The 20,550-nt window shown below is 42.8% G+C and overlaps 1 protein-coding gene across 6 annotated transcripts in view; it reads left to right on the top strand.

The window, feature by feature from the left end:
- ARHGAP21 (Rho GTPase activating protein 21) overlaps window positions 1-20,550 on the top strand; it is a 163,804-nt gene that overhangs the window by 34,583 nt on the left and 108,671 nt on the right. For 4 of the 6 annotated variants that reach the window (XM_090047365.1, XM_090047363.1, XM_090047360.1 and 1 more), the window contains exon 1: window positions 19,342-19,361. The exons of 1 other annotated variant lie outside the window; for it this stretch is intronic. The gene's annotated coding sequence lies outside the window, so the exon portion shown is untranslated. Of the gene's footprint in view, window positions 1-19,340; window positions 19,362-20,550 lie in introns of those variants that run through there. One more of the 6 variants, XM_090047364.1, reaches the window with a different exon arrangement.

Raw genomic sequence — 20,550 nt, 5'->3', positions numbered from 1 at the left:
CTAAAAACAAGAAACGTGGAGTTGTGAAACTGCAACAATTTGCTGGCAATTAGAAGACTGTTTAACACCTGAAGTTGCTTTTAGCTTTCATTTGATGTTGGAGTCATTGTTTTTTTTAATATTGTTTAGCAAATTTTGGGAAGTGTAGCATTTCATGTTATATGAATGTGAATGCGTGACTCTTCTCTCAGTAGTCTTGTACTTGGGTATATAGTATTTTATTTTGTTGGTATGTGGCTCATTGTCCGGGAGTTACCCGGACTAGGGGGCCCCATGAGGCTCCTTCAGCCCGGGTGCAGGGGGCGGAGCAACCACTCACCTGCTCCAGGCACCCGGATGAGGCGGGAGGATTAAAAGAGAGCCTGGGATCCGACCCGGGGCAGCGAGCAGCGGGACTGGAAGCGGAGGGGCGGATCCACGCCGCCCAGCGCAAAGCCACGGAGCTGGAGCTGCCAGCGTGTTCCCCAGCCGATGGTAAGGGAGCGGAGGGGTGGATCCATGCCGCCCAGCACAGAGCCGTGGAGTCGGAGCTGCCAGTGTGTTCCCCAGCCGACGGTAAGGGAGCGGAGGGGCGGATCCACTCTGCTCAGCGCAGGACTGCCGAGCCGGAGCTGCCGGTGCGGATCCCAGCCGCTGGCGAGAGAGCAGAGGGGCGGGTTCACGCCGCCCAGCGCAGAGCCGCGGAGCCAGAGCGGTAAGCGTGGTTCACAGCTGCAGGCAAGAGAGTGGAGGGGCGGATCCACTCCGCCCAGCACGCAGCCGCCGAGCCAGAGCTGCTGACACGGACCTCGGTCACGGACGAGGAAGCAGACGAGCCAGTACGCCCCATCCGGCAGGGAGCCCGGACCTTCTGGCACAGCGAGCAGGGACGCTCGGTGAGAAAAACAGGGAACCGGTGGTGAGTCAGGTGGCGGGGCGCCCAGAAACCGCAGGACCCTGTGGGCAGAGTGCGGAACGCAACCCTGGGGCCGGCCAAGGCGGATGGACCCCAAGTGGTGGCCTTGCTAGAAAAGCGTAGGGGAGGAAACGGCTAGAACCTCCTGGACTGAGGACCGAGGTAGCGGGGTCTCACCCGGCAACACCCCTGGTAAAAGGGGGACTGAGACTGCTTAAGGGAGCGGTGAGGACGCTCATCCCAGAGGACCGGGTGAGGGTGTAGGGGAGGAGGAGCCCTCAGAAGTCCCACGGACCCCCAGTCTCAATTTTGGACACTCTTGCACGCGCCGCACAAAAATCCAACTGAACCAGGAGCAACATCAAAGTTGTGGCAGGCAAGCGCAGCGGGCGCAGAGGAAGACCAGAGGAGAGGCTGGTGATAGGAAGAACAGACATCGGGACTAAAATCGCCAGGCGAGCGGTAGGCTCGTTCACAGTGGTGCATTGGCCGGGAAAGTCGTCTCTTCGGATATTTGTCCAGCAGTGGCCTTCCTGACGCTGGTGGGCGAGAACAATGGAGCACCAGACCGGTTTAGCCGGTACGGAAACTCTGCAGCAGGTCATGAGCCTGCTGGTACAAGATATTACAGCAGCAGCAACAGCAGGCCATGCGTCAGACCACGCTGCAAGAACAGATGTTGCAGCAACAGTTATGGACACACAAGGGGCTCGGCGAATGTCGTATGCCCAAGATGATGAGGGACGATGACCCTGAGGCCTTCTTGGAAATATTTGAAAGAGCTGCATTGGCAGCAGGTATCGAGAAGACCAAGTGGGCAGGTCAACTGGGGACATTGTTGATAGGTCAGGCACAAGTGGCCTATAGGGAAATGTCTTGGACTGACGCGCTAGACTATGATAGAGTAAAAGCCGAGATATTATACCGGCTGGAAATCACGCCGGAAAAGCATCGCCAAGCTTTTCGAGCAAGGAAGGCAGGGGAGAAGAAATCCCCCCGCGCGATGTGGCAATGCTTGGCGGATCTTTTGAATAAGTGGCTGAGGCCGGAACTGTTGTCCAGAGAGCAAGTTTGTGACCAAATCCTCGAGCAATTTATTAATGATCTCAAGGAGGATACTCAAAGATGGGTAAAGTGCCACTGTCCCACATCATCAAGAGAGGCCCTGCAGCTAGCTGAACAGTTCGACACAGCTCAAGGGGGCCGGAGGCAAGGGAGGAATCTCAAAGGGGCAGAGGCCCCAGGGAACAGGAATACAGACCTTAAGATGGGGCATAAGAAGACCCCGCTTAATCTGGCTTGCTTTACCTGCGGGCAGAAAGGGCATATAGCCAGGCATTGCCCGCGAGGGAATCGGTTCAGTTTGGTTAATGAGCCAGGTTTGTCAGATGGGCGCCAGGGACAAGGACTTCCGTGGGAGGTGGAATCCATGGACTGTGGGGTTGGGAGTCAGGGGCAAGTCCTGGTGCAACCATTACCACAGGTTCAGGCGTGGGTGGAGGGGGTCCCGGTCCAGGCCGTAGTTGATACGGGCTGTGCCCAGTCTTTGATTAGGCCCTCCCTTGTTTCCTGGAAAAATACGCCCCGGTGTTCAGGGGTAAACATGATTTGTTTGCATAGGCGGAAGTGTTACGTAGAACGGAGACTAATGACAATACAAGTGCAGGGTGTCCAGCGGAGCCTGCCCATAGGTCTCAAAGAAGAGATCCTGTACCCGATGATCTTAGGCAGAGACTGGCCGGAAATATTTGACCTGCTGGCTGCGCAGTGGGGAACAGGCGGGATCAGAGATGGGCTGGTGGGCGCCGAGGACGATGAGCCAGAGCCGCTGACTCTAGAAGACGTGGCACCAGCCAGCCGATTCCGGGCCACGCAAGAGGCGGATCCAGAGCTGCTGCCATTTCTGCAGATAGATGCGGCAGATACCCGGGGCCAGGTAAGACACCCTGAGCGTGGTGAGACGTCGCCCAGGGTAGAACTCCGAAACGGCCTGTTATACAGGATCCGGCGAGGTGGGCCGGATGGGAAGGAGATGGCACAGTTAATCATTCCCCGGGTCTATCGGGAACAGCTGCTATGGCTAGCTCATAAGAACCCGCTGGCGGGGCACTTAAGTAAAAATAAGACCGAGGCCCATCTGACGCGGTGGTGCTTTTGGCCACATTTATACGAAGATGTGGAGAAGTATTGCCAGGCCTGTAAGGAGTGCCAAAGGGTGAGGGCCCATAAACCCCCGAAGGCTCCACTGATACCTATGCCATTGATCAGGGAGCCGTTTGTGAGAATAGCCCTGGACGTGGTGGGACCGCTGCCTCGCGGGGTGGCAGGTCACCGGTACTTATTGGTTCTAATAGACTATGCGACCAGGTTTCCCGACGCCGTACCCTTGAGAACGGTGACGGCTTCCAAGGTCACAGAGGTACTGATGCAGTGCGTATCTAGATTTGGCATTCCCCGGGAGATCATTACGGATCAGGGGTCCAATTTTATGTCAGCCGTATTGGGAGCCTTGTGTAAAGTACTTTAGATAGAATGTCCTGGTGGGCCAAATCCAGCCTGCGGGCCATGTTTTGCTCGCCCCTGTTGTAGAAGGTGGGACGTGCTTTTGGTGGGGTTTTTTTTCCTTGTTCTGTACAAAGTAAACTAGTTTACCTTATCCTTATGGTATTATATAAACTAGGTAGCTTTCTATACTCTGTATAGAAAATAAAGGTTCTTATTAATGTTGCAAACAACTTTTGTCCTACAATATTTAGTGATGAATTAATGAAGACTTATTTGATTAATCTGAAGCACTTGCTTAAGGTCAAAGGAAGTCATAAGCAATTGTATCAGTGGAATGAAGTAACACAATCAGGTTTTCTGAAATAATGTGTAAACACTATCAAAATGAATGGGTGTTGAAAAAGATGTGTACTTTTGTAAAGGAGAATGTGAAATTTGCTTATACTTTTAAAACAATGTTATTTTCAGTTTTCTTTTCTAAAAGTTAAGACTGAAGATCCAGATTTCTCCTCTGAATCTCTATTTGTGAAAGATTATATATTTTTTTAAAATGGAATAGTGTACGAGGTCCCAGATAGACAGCGAAACATTGGATTTGTTAGACTGGGGATTCTGTTACTGTGTGTTAATTCTCCTGCATCCTGGTAAAAAGCCAGCTCATGTGTTGGGTTTAGCTGAATGATGATGCTTTCTGCCAGGTACTATGCCTGGATCTTGGTGGCTTATTGCATTGTACTTGGCAAGATGTGTGACACACATTGTTAAGCCGTAACCTATTCTAGCTGTAGGGATAGGGATGTAGAAGCTTTAACTATACAAGCCCCAACAAAATGGAAACACACAATCTTGTTATGTAGTGGTTTAAAGTTTACTTTTTAGCTGTTGTCTTTAAACAAATAATTGTATTCAGAACATAAATATGTAAGGAAAAATGATGCTCTCTTCATATTTATACTCCATTTTGGGTATCTTTTAAGGATGCCAAGGATTTTAAGGACCTCTCCTGCCTTTAATTTTTTTTTTAATTTGACATAGAATTCTTGCCTGAAATCATCAAGGATACTGCAATGCATTAAACTATTAGCATTACATATAATGCATATTATACACTGTATAATAGCATACAGTGCTGCTAGTCTGTCTCTGTAGGAACTGAATACCAGAAATGCTGGAGGTTACTTGTGCTTTAATTTGTGAGATTACAGGTAGGGAATGTATAAAGCAATTTAGATGAAACAGCGCTTTGAGATCTCTTGCTGTGTTGGTCAGGTGGTTCGAGAAGGATGTTCAGAATTCCTGGGAGTCAGGAAGGAATGTGCCTGCGGGGGGCGGGGGGAAAGTTGCTGTGAGAATTCATAGCTGTTGTAGTTGTTGGTACTACAAGGAGCTTACAGTGATGTGTCTGATTTAAGGACTTCTGGGTTATTTTTTATGTTCCATTGAATGTCGTCTTGTAACAGCTTTACTAGCGTACATGCTGTTGCTGTTAATCATGTTTTGCACTTAAAATTAACCTACACTTCTCTCATTCTATCTAATTAGAAATGTTTTGAAACTGATTAATTATTGTGAGATGTACCTAGTCTGTAGTTCATATATAGTTGATATACCCAGTATCTTTTTCATGTTTTGCATTGTTATTGCTTTTATAAAATCAATAAAAAAACAAGAGCAGCAACCAAGATACATCTCCAAAAAAGAAATGTTTTGAAGAATTGCTGTTTAGTAATTTAAGCATTTGATACAGCCATTGTTTTTCTTTTTGGTCTAAATGCGTAGGAATAGAAATGGAAGTAAAATAGGAATTCTTCTTCCTCTCCTCCTTGAGATGAAAATGATGTTTGATTTCAGGATTACAACAGCGAAAGAGTCTATATTTCACCCTTTTTCTTTCATTTTGCTTCTTGTTTCTGTCAGCTGGAGCAGCTTTGGGAGTTGAAATTAGAGTTGACTTGTTAAATGAACCTTAACACAGCATGTTTTTATGAGAGTCAAAAAAGGAAAGCAGCACTGCTGACTGGGAGGAGAAAATGAACAAAATTCTGCAAAGCCTGACATCTTTGTGCCTGTAGACGTGCCTAGAGGCTGCTCCAATGTGCCGTAATTACAGCGTGTCAGAGCAGGCTCGATTTAGTCGAATCTGCTGGAGTGTGCATGTTCCAGCTAACGAGCTTATGGTTTCATAAGTCACCATCCCCTTGGACAGGGGGCGCTTTTAAGTAAAGCTTGTTTGATGCCATTTTGAAGTGCGGGGATGCTGATACATGAGATGCTGCAGGTGCTTTAATTGAAATAGCTCTTGGAGCTACTCTAATTAAAGCACCCCTACCCCCTTTCCACCCTCAGAGCACATGCAAAAACACCCCCAGTTTCTTAGCATTGCCTTATTTGTTTTTGCTGAGACCGATGGAAAATGGCCACATTGTCATTCTTCAGAAAATGATGATTATTCATCAGCAGTTCTTACAGCTTTTAAAATATAGTTTAGATTTATCAATAATTGTTTTTAAATGCCAAATTATTTTCTTTTTTAAAATTGTAATTAATTACCTTGGCAGTTATTTTTGCACTTATAGGATTTTTTTTTTCTTTGGAACTCTAGAAAATTGTCTTCAGGGCCAAGTTTGGTTCATCTAGATCAGGGCTGTCCAACTTACTAGCGACTGGTAGTTGCATGCCTTGTGGGTCCCCTAGACTCTCCTGGACTGTGCTGTTCTGTGCTGCCCCAGGGCAGGGGTAGGAAGCAAAAGCCAGAGGAGAAATGGGGAGCTCAGAGACCCCAGCAGTTGCAGAGGGAGCTGGTGCTGGCTGGGAGCCAGTTGTGAGTTAGACAGCCATGATCTAGAGAGCTGGTGAAAGCTTTAAACAAAGATATATTTTTTTAAAAGTTGCTTGGCCAAACCTCTTTTTGGTGGGGTTTAGTATGTTATGTGAATACAGTTAATATCTCCAAATATTGATCTCTTCTTCCCCATTTGTATGTGTATTTAAGCATCGTTTGTCTGTTTACACTTTTATTCTAAATCTGTGGCTTTTTAAATGTGTTTTTTCACCCTTGAGGTTATTTTTATTTGACATCACTAATGCATCATTAATTCCTATATTTAAAATACTGTTAAGTAACGTAAAATTAAATATGTAGTTAAAATGATGTTGTAATAGTACAGATGGCCCTACTCTTAGAATTAATAAAATTACAGTTAAATTTTCCTACTGCAGATGGCCATAGTTTCATATAAACATGCATTTTTATAATGGTACTTTATTTTTTTTCTTAAACACCCACACATACTCGAAAGCCTGGTTATTTACAATAAGAATATTATGACAAGTAAGGAAGTGGTAAGATTGAAAAGTTAACTTAGTGTCTTCTGACTTGCCAGGACAAAAGTCAGAGTTTCTCATAAGACAGTCACTGCTTAAAGCGGAGTAAGAAAGCTTGTTCTACGTACTCCTCTATGCAGTAGTGACACAAAATGTAACGTAGCAGGGGGGAAGCATTTAGGGTCTTGGTAAAAAGTAAAAACGGAGATGATTTAAAGATCTTAAGATTAAACAGTACTTGTACCTTGTGTTTTGGTCTTTAAGGTTGAGAAGTGTCTCCAACTTGTCTTGTCCTGTCTTGCGATAGTTCAACATTTTGTCTTGTGGGGCAATGAGACTTTTTTTTTCCACTAGTAAAGAAAGTTCAATCACTTTACGTGCGTTCTGCCATCTCTCTGATTTCTTTTGAAAGTTTTACTCTCTCTCCATTGCATCTGATATCAGAAAGGACCAGCAGATCTAGCAGCTTTTCAGATCAGCCTCCCCAACCTTGAAACTGCGTAAGAGTGTAGTTCTTTGCAGTATATAAACCTGCAGAGTGTACAAAATCTTCGGGTTTGAGAGTTAATAAAGTCATAAATAGACCATTTAGCATATGCTTGTCTGTTAGTGAAATACATAGTATAGTTAGATCTCCATATATAGCTGATAATCTTTGAGTTATGTGCTCTTTCTGTATTTTTAATTTTTAAAAAGTAAGAAAATTAAAGATACTGTAAAGCAAGAAGTGACATTCTAAAGCATAAATAAGTTTGGATATTTAGTAATTGTGTTAGTAGCAACCATAACTACTATGTTGGGCATTCTTTAAAAATTCCACCAGGTCTGGTAATAAGAAAAAAAGCTATGTAGAAAATGTCATAAAGACGGTTGCTTTAACAATCATAATATTGATGGGCTTGTGAATGGGTTAGCAGCGATACAGTTTTTTCTTGTGTTGTACTGTTGTTTCATAGCTTGTTATTTAGCTGCTGAGTTTGACTGTCTTTGAGGATGAGAGCTTATCTTGGGTAGAGGAACTACCATGGAAAATATCTCTCCAAAACAATACTAGTAAAAAATAATTAAATAAGCTGGATTGATTACTTAGATGTCAGATCTTCAGAGTGAAGTGCCAGTGGTAGAATTTTAGGGCACCTATACATGTGCAGGGAGGCCGTAATTACAGCATGTTGGAGGAGACTCCAGCATCACGTATATTGGCATCTCTGTGCTGGAAAATGGTGGCAGGGTACTTTAAAGCTTGTTTGTGCTTTAGTTAAAGCACCCCACCACCACTTTTAGCTCTTGGAGCTGCAGTTGTGGCTATTTGAAGTGGCGCCTAGCGCTGCTTGTGTTGGTTTCTCTCCCTTAGTTACGAGACTGAGAGTAAATCTGTTTTGTCTTCAGCAAAATCAAAAGCTTGATTAGGATAGGGGTGTAACAATCTGAAATACCTCTGAATATGATACTGAATGCTTGTGTGTAACACACACTTAAAGAGGTGTTAATGTCTTTTTTGCCTGTATTCAGTCATCGAGCTAGACCGGGGTTTCTCAACCTGAGACTCGTGACCCAAAAGTGGGTCTCAAGGATACATGAAAGTGTCATGAGCAAACTTTAAAAATGGATTCTCCTTTAAAAAAGAAAACCGTGGGAAACCAGGGCTTTTCTTTTGCAGGTTGGCAGAATTCCAGCCCGCAAGGGGCTGTTTGGGCGCTCCCCCGCCCCACATATTCACCCCTGGTGCACACATTGTGGGCCCAGGGTCTTAGGGTGGGGGCAGCAGGTTGGGAGTGAGAGGCCTTGGGTCAGGATTGGTTATTGATGTTTACATATGGGTTCTGGTACAAAAAGGATTGAGTAACACTGAGCTAGACAATGAGTACAGCTGAGTGGTTCTCAAACTTTTCAGTTCAAGGCACCCCACACTAGACGCAATCCCAGCTTTTAGTTTTCACTTGCTCTTTACTATGGAAAAATAATGGACCAAATCTTTTGTTACAAAGAACGAAGAAAAACCCCCCAACAGATTGGAAACCCAGAGATTTTAAATCTGAATCCACAGTGTGAAAAACTTTATCACGTGAATCGGGGTTGGTATTTGCACACTTGTGCATTGCTAATATTGCATGACACCCTGCAGCACTCTTAAGGATCTCCTGGCACCTTGACTTCGAATCACTGGTCCAGCTGGTAATTTTTGCAGATAACATGGTTAGTGGGTTAGCAGTTGTGCCGTTGGTAACATAATGCAGCTAGGCTTTGGGTGTTTTTGCTACTGTTAGGAAAACCTGTTTGTACTCTTCAGCTTAGGTATTGCTTCATCATTGCTGACTGCTGCTACGATATGTACAGTAGTTTTTCTAATCTACAGGCACTGTTAGGAAAGCAAAATCCAGCTATCTTTGCAAGAGTAGGACATTCCATGGTCCTGTGAAATGATCACTGCTTGGTATGTTTGTGTTTCAAAGAGAAGTAGAATGAGTCTATAGCATTTCTTGGGCAGAGTTGAAAAGCAGCTGTGGAGCAACAAGCAAAACAGGCTGGGTCATGCTACATCAGATCAGTGTGCAGTGTTCTTACAGTGATTTCAGTGGAATAAATATTAATAAAATTTTCCCAGATCACTTTTTTGTGATGTTTCTTTATTTGCTAATTTTCATTTATTGTAGTTCTGCTTGTCCCAGCTGTCGACACTTTTTAAACGAAAGTTTATTTGAATAGATAACCACTAACTTGCAGCTAATTTAGTCCTGTAGACATTAGATAAAATAATGTCAGTCCATTCTAGGATGGTTATTCCCTTGTTCCTTTTAGGGTCCAGAGACCTTAAATTAAAAAAGCGACTGATGTGCTCTAGTGATGACAGTGTAACAGTTTGAGCTGCAGTTTAATAGCGATACTGGCTTGGGACAAACTGGCTTGGGAAAAATACTGGCTTGGGACAAACATTGCTTTCTTTTTGTTTGATTAGTTAACATAGTCATGATTAGGGACCTACCAGATTTGTGGTTTTGTGGATTCTGTGAAATCTGGCATTGCCTCTGAAATCTGCCCAGGGGTGGAGAGAGAGAGAGGCATTTATAGAAAAGAAAATGCTGGCTCCTCAGAAGGAGCCAGCAGTCTTCAACAAGGTGGGAAGGTGGGGAGGGGGAGCTGCCTGCTTGAAGGGCTGTGGGCAAGAAGGACGCTGTCTCCCCCCCCACTGATTGGCTGTGCATGCTGCTTGGCATGTGGCCCCACCCCTTGCCACAAATTGTCAGAGGGGGTGGGGCTGCATGATGGACAGCTCTTGCAGACAATCAGCAGGGAGGGGTGGGGCCATATAACCAGCAGCCCCCTAGCTAATCAGTGGCAAGGGGCACAACCTCAGTGGCTCACTCAGCCAATCAGGTGTGTGTGTGTGGGGGGGGGGGGGCTGCCACTACTTTTCTGTGGCCAGAGAAGGAGGATTGTTACTTAGCCCATCCTTTGTTTGTTTGTTTTTGGAGGGGGCGTGGGGGAGGTGTCAGGGTGGGCTCTGTCATACTCGGACACCATTCAGGCAAAAGAGAGGGGTCTTGTGTCATGCCTTGAAGGTCAGGAAACTAAGCGGAAGGAAGCTGCAGAACCTTTTATTGTAAACCAGCTGCAGTCATCCCTCTGAGATTGAAATCTATAAAAATGTGCAGTACTTCAAACAACCTCATACATAGATAGTACCTTGGGAAAGAGGCATTCTTTTAGCCAAGGCAAAAGCCATAAACATCAGATTAATATCAATATTTTAATCTGCTACTTCCTTTTATACATTTATTTGGAGGGGAGTTTGTATGTTTTGTACTCTTCCTTGATAAATTTGCTTTCTTACTGTAAGTTGCCCTGAGCCTTTGTTGGGAATGCTGGGAGAGAAATACAATAAATAAAATATCCTAAAGTCTACCTGGAAGTAACTAGGACGTTCTGTGATGGCTGTAATATGATTCTTGAGAATAAAGGGAACCAAGCAAGTGACTTCCCTTCCAAAAAACCTGTCTGAAAGATGGCTTTTTTCCCACATTCATTTTGTTCCCTGGCTTTTGTTATCTTTTAGCATGGAAAACATAAAAGTATAAGGCCAGAGTGTGTGTGTGTGTGTGTGTCTGTCTGTCTTTTTACACAACAGCAGAAAGTTACATAAATAGGATTTTAGTGGGGCCTCACAATAACATGTAAGTATATATGTTAATTTACATGACTTGATCAAAAGAATAGTGGATACCTAATGATAATTACCTAACTTACATGGCCATGGAGAATTCACTGGTATTTGGAGATATGAAGTATTATTAAATAAGTGGCTCTGGTTTTGGAGGGCTAGCCCTGACAGCTTGTGATTGATAGAGAGCTTATTAACATGTTTTGCAGCAGGGCTATCCAAGGGGTTACCCTTGGGCTGCATGTGACCTGTGAGGAGTTAATCTGAGACCCCTAGGCTCCCATCTAGTTGACATTCCCTTCATTGATCCACTGAGGCAGTAGCCAGGGGCCCTTTCCTTCTTCAGCTTCTGCTTTCTGCCCCTACCCCTAAGGACACCACAGTACAGCTCTGCAGTGTCAGGGGATCCTGCAGCTTGGTGAGCTGTGTGTGGGGTCAGCAGTGCCTGCACGTGTGGTACAATGACAGAGATCACAAGGGAGGGGTAGCGGGGCGGCATCTCACAGTTTGCAGTTGGTCCCAATCCTGTAGTGGTACATGGGATTCTTCCATACAAAGTGTAGGGGCTATGCCCTTATCCTCCTTAAACCTCATGTGATGTCTTTTAGTCCAATCGTCCAATTTCTGAATCTTAGCTCTACCCTCCAGCATGTCAGTTACTACCCTCAGCTTGGTGTCATCTGCAAACTTGCTGAGGGGGCACTCCATCCCACATTACAGGTCATTGAAGAAGATATTGAACAAATAAGGCTCCAGGAAAGACCCCTGGGGCACTCTACTCAATACCGGTTGCCAACTAGACATTAAGCCATTGATTACTACCCTCTGAGACTGAAGGCCCAGCCAGTTTTCTGTCCACCTTACAGTCCGTTCATCTAACTCGTACTTAGCTTGCTTGCAAGAATGCTGTGGGAGACCGTATAAAAGCCTTGCTAAGGTCAAGGTATGTTATATTCACCGCACTTAAAAATATGGGGCAGAACATTTTCCACAGAAGATTTTCCAAAACAGAAAATTTTTTGGAAAATTTTCCAGTGCTTTATTTTTCTGTGGGAAATTTTCCATTTCTAAAAATTCCTTGTTTCATAAAATTCGTTAGTAACAATGAATGGATGCCAATACAATATTAGGCAAGTTTGGCAGTTTCAGAGTTGTAATTAACGTTACGGAAAGAGAAGCAGGGGAAGGAAAGTGCACTTATATTGCCAGGAGAAACTAGATGGGGCTCAGCTACAAAGTGTTTACATAGTTTGTTGCATACAGGGAACTGTTTGCAGTGTGCTTCAATAGATGATGACACAGTATCCCAGTTATTCCTGTGAATATTTGGAAGCAGATTCTCGACAACGGTGTGTTCTGGGTTTGAGTTCAAGGAGCATTCAGTTTGCTACTACCAGTTTAAGTGACTATCAAGAAACTTGGAGATAAACCAAGCCTTTCAAATATTCCAGAGATATTCAGACAGCTGAATGAAAATCTAATTGAGCTTTTGCTGCCTTCACCTCTATCCGAAGAAGTAAACCAAATGTTTACTAAGAGATCTGAGTTTTGCTCTCATCCAGTTCATTTGGCAGCAAACCTTTTGAATCCTCAACACAGAGGACAACATTTATCAGAAGATGAACTATCTACTGCTCTTGATACAATTATGGAAGTAGCTAGTAATGTCCCCAACATCAGTAAAATAGCCGTGATGACAGATATTGCTGAGTACCACACAAAAGAAAAACTTCAGAGCAAAGACATCATTTGGCAGGTAACAGAGAATATGTCTCCTCTCGCATGGTGGAAGGATTACTGTAACACCTGACTTATCCAGGATTATTCTATGGATTCTAAGCATCCCACCAACAGCAGCTTCTTGTGAACGGAAATGGAAGCTTTCAGCTCAATTGAGAGAAAAAAAGAGGAATAGACTAACAAGTGAATGCACCGCTAAGCTTGTTTCTATTTCTCAAAATGTCTTGCTCCTGGAGAATCAGAAGCACAATTAGTGAAGAAGATGCAGTGTGATAAGTTGCTCTTGCCCATAACAGACTAATTGGTAGAGCCATCCTTTAGCAAAAGGGTATGTGGTTCAAGTAGTTCTGAATCAGAGATTTGCTTCAATCTGGCTCTGAACTGGAACTAATAAGTAGTGCAAGTGATTCTACAGATAGTGACAGTGAATCTGGAGGTGCTGCAGTGACCTCAGTGGAAGAAAGTTAAACTCTGTTGAAGTAGATGAGTGGGTAACCACGGCATATCATGCACAGTTCTTTGAGTGTGCTAAAATGAGTTTCAACAGTTTCAGTGCCTTCATTTTCTTCCTTAAATTTAAACAAACAATGTAAGGGAAGTACATGCTATAGCTTATTGGCTTTACATTTTTACAAGTATTCCAATAAAAATAATTTCTTTCCTCCTAAACGTTTGAATTGGTTTGAATATAACATTTAAACCACATAAATATTCTGTATTTAATTGTTTTCTAATCAAAAATTTCAGTTCAAATACTTGTGGCTGTTGGGACATAAAATTAACTTTTTTTTTAGTTTTGTTTACTAAATAAAAGTCAAATAAACATGCTAAATCAGATCACGCTCTATTTTAGGGCATTAGAAATTTTTCTGGAAATCCCACGTCTCTGATTGTACTCCTCACATCCACAGCTAGTCATCTCATCATAGAGGCAATCAGTTTGGGTCAGGTATGACTTACCTTTGGTGAATCCATACTGACTGTTTCTAATCACCTTCTCCAAGTGATTAGACATGGATTTCTTGAGGACCTGCTCCATGATTTTTCTAGGGACTAAGGTGAGGCTGTAGTTCTCCAGATCTTCCTTCCCTTTTTTAAAGATGGGCACTACATTTGCCTTTTTCCAGTCATCCAGGACCTCTTCTGATCACCATGAGTTTTCCAAGATAATGGCCAGAAGCTCTGCAATCGCATTGGCCAATTCTCTCAGCACCCTGAGGTTCATCATGTCCGACCCTATGGACTTGTACATGTCCAGCTTTCCTAAACAGTCCCTAACTTGTTCTTTCACCACTGTCAGCTGCTCACCTGCTCCTCAAACTGTGCTGCTAGATGCAGTAGTCTGGGAACTGAGGTAAAAAAGGCATCCAAGACTTCAGCCTGAAGTTTGTATGTAAAGCCAGCAGTTCCTGAGAGCAAGGTTATGGCTGTTTTTACTTTTGATTTAGACTGGACCAACATTACTTAAGCCTTTATGAAACCTTAGGATGACACACCCCTCTTGGATTTAACCTGCCTCAAAACACTTCGTCTCAAACCTGTAGTTTATAACATGAGCAGACCTCTGAACCTAAGAGGGCCTTGAAGTGGTTGATATTCTTCACAGAAAGGAGTATTCATCCATGCTTTATTATACAGGCCTAAGATTGTAAGAATTAGGTACTATAAATGATCTACTGTTTACAAATCAAGTAAGAAAATTAGATAAGGCAAAAGGATGATATTCAAACCTCTGAAGTAGGGGTTGGGCAGTTATTTCAGCTGGTGGGCCACTTAAGTTTTGGTGAGCTGTTGAGGACTGCACGCACACAATCTTTCAGAAGGCATCTTAACAAATTATAGATAAAAAGGAAATTGTATACTAAAAAATCAAACGTATTTGAAATATTTCAAAAAAGAATTTTTGACCTGTTTTTTTTTTTTGTTTTGGTTTTTTTTAGTAGTGACTATAGAGACGATTGCATAACAGCTCAAAATAAAGTCTTATTCTGGTCTATTGTATGCGGGAGATGGGGGTGCGGTGAGATGTGTATGAGCGGTTGACCATGCTTTAGGTCCCAGGAGCCAGCCAGGGATGGGGGCGCCTGCAGCAGAGCTCACCTGTGGTAAAGGGGCAGGCACGATCCTCACCCGCCTTCTCCTTTCTTCTCCCCCATTTTGTGCGGCTTCAGCTCCAGCTTTTGACCACCTTCCACCACTCCACCCGTCTGGTGCAATGATCAGCCAGCCACCTGCTGGGAAGCTCTGTGCGCTGGCTGGGGTGTTGCTGTTGGCAGGGGCGTCCATGGGCTGAATCCAATCAGCTGGCATGCCGTGTCCAGCCTGCAAGCCATGTTTTGCCTGTCCCTGTTTTAGGGAGCCAAGTATTGATGAGACAACTCTTAGATGTCCAAAGAAAAAACAAAATAAGAATGAGGAAACTGTAAGCATTATTTCGTCTTTATGGTGAGATGATTCAGTCTTGTTGGGATAAGATATAGGAAAAGCGCTGGCTAATTAGAGGTGGCTATTAAGTGCTTTAAAAAAAGGGAGGTTTTGCTTAATGACTAATTTTTGGGTAGGTGACAACAGGAAGACGATTAGTTTTAGTGTAAGCAGTAAACGTAATTTCTGTAGACATTTCTAACCTAGAACTTTCTGCGTTCCTACCTGGACTCCAAGCAATTCAACTTATGATGATATGAGCAAATGATCTGTTACCCCAACTCTGTGTCTATGGAAGACAATAGGATTTTGCCATTGACTTCAAGAAAAGCAATCTTTAGCACACTAGGAAATTTCATCCTATAGCCATGTATTGATAATTGTGTTAATATGCATGGTATTCACGAGCCTGCTGCACCATCAACATCAGTATTGAGGTACTGGGAGTCACAAAAGAATCCTTGTGAAATCTTCAGTAGGACTAGTTATGGAATCATAGAGAAGTAGGGCTAGACACAACCTCCAGAGGTTGTCTAGCTACCCCTGCCTGTGGCAGGATCATCCCTATCCAAACCACCCTTTGCAAATCCGTAATCAAAACTGCACATAAAACTACCATCAACCCTCACACAATGCAGACTTAATCCTCTAACCTGCCACAGGGAAAGCCGAGGAACCTTGGCAGCCAATGTCTTGCTTGTATGAAATATTGTCAATATATGCTCAAGAGATCCTGGGTAGAGGGCCATGCCCGCTGCTACGGAGGAAAGCAAAACCCCCCACAATCCATGCCAGTGTGACCATGAGAGAATTCCTTCCTGACCCCAGATATGGTGATCAATCTGACCCTGGGCAGAGGGGCAAGACCCACTATCCAGGAATCTTCGGCTTCGCTCCTAGCAAGAGCGCTGGCACACCCCAGTCAAAGTCCCCAGCCTTGGCTGTAGCTAACAGCCGGTGCCTCTGAGGATGGCTTTAAAACACTGTGATGCATGTAGCTGAAAAGGCAGAAGGAAGCAACCAGCAGAGCCCAGAAGGATGGGAAATGCCCATAGTAGAACATAGGCACAACTTTGCCTAGATTGTCCCTGTCTAGATAGAGGCTGTGCAACCTCTTCTTGAATACCTCCAGTGATGTAGAGTGCAGTTTCCCTGGACAGTTTCACTATTCTATTGCCTCACTATTCTAACAGTGAAGAAGTTTTTCAGGATATCCAATCTAAGCTTACTTCATTGCCACTTCAAACTATTGGTGCTTCCCCTCTTCTTTACAGCAGCCCTTCAAGGATTTGAAGACCCTGATCATGTCCCCTCTTAAGTGCCGTTTCCACAAGTTGAACCTGCCTGACTCCTTCAGCCTCTCCTCATGACTTGCTTTCCAAGCTTTTTATCATATTTGTTGCCTGTCTCTGAACAGGCTTCAACTTCTCCATATCCTTTTTAAAATGTGGAGCCCAGAACTGTATGCAGTACTCCAGATGAGGCCCAACAAGTGCCAAGTAGAGAGGCACTATCACCTGTGTCTTTTACCTAATGCTTCTATTGATGCATCCCAAAGCCTCATTCGCCTTTTGCGTGGCTACATCACACTGCAGACTCATGATGTTTGTGATCTACCAAGCCTCCTAAGTCATTTTCCATAATGCGGCCATCCAGCCAGGTGTCACCCATGTTATATTTGTCTTTTTGAATATTCCTCCCACCTTGCACTTGTCAACATAAACTTCATCCTGTTAGCTCTTTCCAAACTTTCGAGATCCTTCTGAATTGTGCTTACGTTCTCCAGTGTGTTTGCAGTCCTCCCCTGATTCTTGTTGTCTGCAAACTTGCTCAAGAGCAAGTTAAAATAATACAGATTTGAAAACAGTGCCCAAAGGGTGTTAGATTAGTGGTCTGGCAGGGAGAGTTCACAAAAGCATCTGTGCAAATGTCTGCACTGCTTCACGTCATACATTGCTGTTGAAGGCCTAAATCGTCAATAAGATGTGCAGTTATTTTTTCTACTCATCAGGGAGGAATCCTGAGGGCCTAGGTGAAAAGTAGCCTGTGAAACTTTTAATGCAAAGTTAAACATAAAGTAGTAATTTAACTGACCAATGACAGGAAGGTACTAAACTCTTGTAAAAAAAAAATAACATAAAAATAAAAAATACTGGGTTGACAACCCATAGAGAGCCCCAACCCTTCCCAGAGTTCCCACAAGCTCAGCTGAAAACAGCAGCATTTTTCCCCCCGCTGTGCATCATCTGCAGTGGGCCACACTTCAACAGACTTTTGTAGGCTGCTGCAGTCAGTTCTCCTGCCAGCATCTCTTGCCAGTTCTGTATTTCAGAGTTCCAACTCATTCCTCCTTCCAGCATTCCTTCCCAGAGCGCTCAGCCTCCTTCTTTACTCTTGGCTGCTTTCTACCCAAAGAGCATCTCAAACATCTTTCTTTCTCCTCTTCGAGTTTCCTCAGAATTTGGTCTGGCTACAGTGTCTGTTATCAGGAAATGTGTATTTGTTCCACCTAGCAATAGTTGCTAAGCAGGACATGGCTTCTAGCCTCCTTGTCTGCACATTCTGTTAAATAGAGGCAGTTAGGATTAAGGGAGGAAAAGGTATGTAAATCTTCAGCTTTTTCTCCCCTTCTTCATTTTGTCTTAAGAAGCACTTGTATTTATGACAGCTTTAACAAAAAAGCCTGTAATTTATAGAAAATCAAGATGAGATCAAAAAGCTGCTGCTGTTGTCATGGGATGGCATGCCATACTGCAGTTTGTAGCTTGGATAGTTGCTAGTCCCTTTCATACTCGGCTATTTTTTATAGACAACATTGGCACTTGTGCCAGACACTTCCTGATATGGATTTAAATAGCTTTTTCTTGTAATGATCTCTACCATTGTGGTCTTGCACCTCCTGTTATTTGGGAGGATAGGGGGATGGTGGGGAGCAGAGCCTAACCTGTTTTGTGGTGTTGAGTGGGAATGCCCTTAAGCTGGAAAACTTGGAATAGTTTATCAAATAGTGCCACAATTTTTAACGTTGGACCCAGAGCAACGGCTACCACTGAGCTAAAGCAATGCAAGGTAGATGTTAAATGGAATATTTATCCCAGTCTTTTCCTTATCCCTCTTTCAGAGAGAGAGAAACTGGGCCGAGAAAAAGATGAAAAATTAACTATTCAGGATACTTTTTCTACAAGACTGACTCTTTATTTTTTGGGCTCTCCAGCTGCAAATAAAAGCTCATGTCAGAACAATAACAAATTTGATTACATTCAGATGTCTCTTGGATATTTTTTGTGGCCTTAATAGGAAAACTGAAATATTTTAGATGTAAATTGTCTCAGAAATTAGTTTATTCAGATAATCATCCTACAAATAGTATGTGCTTCTGTAGAGGAATAACTGGGTATGTGTCTTCTTTGTGAATTAAAAGAAATCTGGAGGGAGAAGGAAGGATGAGATGCACTCCCACCCAGGTGTAAAGGGAAAGGTATTATACAACATGAACCATGTAGTTACCATGTGAGTACAGTCATTTTACATGGCTGGAAAAGCTACATTTTAATAATTTCCTTCCTTTTTTTGTATTTTAAATTTTTCAAAAACCTATTTTCCCATTTGTGCTTTCTTTGGCAGTATGGCAGCCACTGTTCTTCTTACAGAGGATTTGGCAGCAGTCCCTCTGGAGCCTTTCATAGTTTACCAGTGAGGCTACTATTCAGTGATAATAAGGAGAGAAATATGAAAATTTGATCATTAAAATCTAATATACCAGGAAAGGTGCTTGGCTATTCTGCTTAACACATCAGAGTTTGAATTTTTGGTTGTATAATTCCAAAAAAGCCCTCCCCACCACTGATAGTGTCTAACTAGTTTCAGATTTCCCAGGTTATCTAATTAGACTAAGTTTGTCATAATGAAAGGTTGATATTGAGATCTATATATTTTATTAGTGGCAAGGGACCTGTTTGTGTTTGTTCTAATGAGACTTCCCAAAATGTTCCTATTTTTCTGCTCTTTTCCTAACAATACATACTTTGTCAGTACCAGGAATATAATTTGAAGTATACTATGCAGGTCTGCTGATTTGCTATCTTGCTGACTTAACAGATTGTGGGGGGGGGGAAGAGAGGGAAGGTCCTTGTTCCTGAATCTCTCATCACTGCATAGCTCTCAGATCATTGAGTACCATACGGACAAAAGCTGAGTCAGAGCAGAGCAGCAGTCTGCGCTAGAGGCAGGATGGCCCAGTTCAGGATTTTAGACTGCATGATCAACCACAACTGGAGTTTGATATGTAACTTGTATTGTGCTTGGAGTGGGCAGGTTTGTCTATTCTTGTTTTTAGCCTTTTAAAGTATTGTTCAGAGGTTTTGTTTTTGGGTGTGTGGTGAGTTGGTTTTTTTTGTGGCAAGACAACAATATTCCCTTTCTAAGTAATCTGCCAAAAACATCTATAAAGTAGGGTTTAGTTTTTAACCATAAAATAATTCTTAATACATGGTAAACAGTTGTATAATGAGTATGCTTTTACTATCATTTTTTAATTTAAATACTTATTTTAAACTGTCTCTGTAAATACTTCTGTTTTAAAGGTTTAACTGTTATAGATTTCAAGAAAAGGATGCGTCATAGAACATAGGAAACATCATAGAAATAGGAAAAAGGATTCCCCCTCTGTCTCCCCCCCACTTAAATGAGTTTGTAGGGTATTCTGCTTGTTTGTATTTGTTTTTAATAGACCTATGCTTAGTTTCCCAAATACCTTGGTTATTTCTAGAGAGAGAAACTGTTTTCTTTATGACTGAGAGAGGGGTCCATTCTGAAGTGGGTCCAATACATAGTCCTATGTTTAGAAAGTGCACAGGATAAAATTAAATGAACCCCATGAAGAAGAAATTGTTCAGTTTTTAATAAAGACTGTTCAGAGACTAATGATTTTTTTTCTTTACTGCAGAAACAATAGCTTGGGTTTTAATTTATGCTTTGTTTTTATATAGAATGCACTTTTTCATTACCCAATACTAAAACCTTTTTATAATACCATTTTAAAGCTGTTTATATTTTACCTGCATTATAGCTCAGTATAAATTTTATGCTAGCAACAAAACATTTACGTAGGTAATGTACTTCCCAAAAATGCTAAGGAAAATAGTTAATAGTTATTCATATAAGCCTGTAACTTTACTTCTCCCTAGTTGTTGTGTTTGTCCAAAAATAATTCCTTAATTTGAGCAAGTGTATTGCTGTGACTAGGTACTGGTTTTTTGTTTTTTTTTAAACACTGCATCATAGCTGGCTTTTTTGCCAGGACACTTGAGTTTTCTGAGGAGAACGCCCTTTCGTCATGGAGAATTCCAGTGGAAGGGGAGCTTCCAACCTTACAGTATCAAAGGCTTGAGACTTAAAAACTAATGGGTTAGCATACCAATGGTGGGCTTACAGTGCTGAAGGTGGCAATAGGAAGCAAATATTTCAATTAGGTTAAAATATAAACATAATTAAAAGACCAAAT

Source organism: Crocodylus siamensis, chromosome 5 (assembly GCF_052110815.1).
Source record: "Crocodylus siamensis isolate JL-2025a chromosome 5, ASM5211081v1, whole genome shotgun sequence".
NCBI lineage: Eukaryota > Metazoa > Chordata > Crocodylia > Crocodylidae > Crocodylus > Crocodylus siamensis.
This window is presented reverse-complemented; position numbering and strand designations above follow the sequence as displayed.